The sequence below is a fragment of the Penaeus monodon genome, chromosome 25, assembly GCF_015228065.2.
Source record: "Penaeus monodon isolate SGIC_2016 chromosome 25, NSTDA_Pmon_1, whole genome shotgun sequence".
NCBI lineage: Eukaryota > Metazoa > Arthropoda > Malacostraca > Decapoda > Penaeidae > Penaeus > Penaeus monodon.
In genome coordinates, this window is record NC_051410.1 from 14475654 (window position 1) to 14477273 (window position 1620).

Sequence of the window (1620 nt, forward strand, 5' to 3'; positions counted from 1 at the left end):
AGGTTTTAAGCTTTTGTCTTAAAAAACTTTCTCTCTCTCCCACTACCTCCCTACTTCTCTCTCCCACTGCCCCCCCTACTTCTCTCTCCCACTGCCCCCCTACTTCTCTCTCCCACTGCCCCCCCACTTCTCTCTCCCACTGCCCCCCTACTTCTCTCTCCCACTGCCCCCCCTACTTTCCTCCTCTCCCACTGCCCCCCTATTTCCCCACTCCCCCCCTACTTCTCTCCCACACCCCCCCCTACTTCTCTCTCCCACTGCCCCCCCTACTTCTCTCTCCCACTGCCCCCCCTCTCCATCCCTTCCTCTCCCACTGCCCCCCCTACTTCTCTCCACTTCCCCCTTTCTCTCCACTACCCCCCTACTTCTCTCTCCCACTGCCCCCCTACGTCTCTCTCCCACTGCCCCCCCTACTTCTCTCTCCCACTGCCCCCCCTACTTCTCTCTCCCACTGCCCCCCCTACTTCTCCCTCCCACTGCCCCCCCCTACTTCTCTCCCCCACTACCCCCCTACTTCTCGCTCCCACTGACCCCCCCTAATTCTCGCTCCCACTGCCCCCCCTACTTCTCTCTCCCACTGCCCCCCCTACTTCTCTCTCCCACTACCCCCCTACTTCTCTCTCCCACTGCCCCCCTACTTCCTCTCCCCCCCCCCTATTTCTCTCTCCCACTGCCCCCCCTACTTCTCTCTCCACTCCCCCCTATTCTCTCTCCCACCCCCCTACTTCTCTCTCCCACTGCCCCCCCTACTTCTCTCTCCCACTGCCCCCCTACTCTATTCTCCTCCCCCTACCCACCCCCCTACTTCTCTCTCCCACTACCCCCCTACTTCTCTCTCCCACTGCCCCCCCTACTTCTCTCTCCCACTACCCCCCTATTCTCTCTCCCACTGCCCCCCCTACTTCTCTCTCCCACTACCCCCCCTACTTCTCTCTCCCACTACCCCCCCTACTTCTCTCTCCCACTGCCCCCCTACTTCTCTCTCCCACTGCCCCCCCTACTTCTCTCTCCCACTGCCCCCCCTACTTCTCTCCCACTCCCCCTACTTCTCTCTCCCACCCCCTCCTACTTCTCTCTCCCACTCCCTCCCTACTTCTCTCTCCCACTACCCCCCCCCTACTTCTCTCTCCCACTGCCCCCCTACTTCTCTCTCCCACTACCCCCCTACTTCTCTCCCCCACTGCCCCCCCCCCACTTCCCTCTCCCACTACCCCCCCTACTTCTCTCTCCCACTACCCCCCCTACTTCTCTCTCCCACTACCCCCCTACTTCTCTCCCCCACTACCCCCCCCTACTTCTCTCCCCCACTACCCCCCCTACTTCTATCTCCCACTGCCCCCCTACTTCTCTCTCCCACTACCCCCCTACTTCTCTCTCCCTCTATGCCTCTACCCTTCCTCCCTCTATACACTATGTGTTATATACAGGGTCAGATTTGCATGTGTAATCCTTTTGGATAAATTCCATGTAGAGGCCACCATAACTTAGGGGAAGGCATAACTGAAGCTACCCATGTTTATATACTTGTATTTACTGTTTCACAGAAAACCTTAGGCATCTAAAATTAAGGGATAACTGCTTATTTTTTTCCTCTTTATGTCCAATCATTAAATATGTATA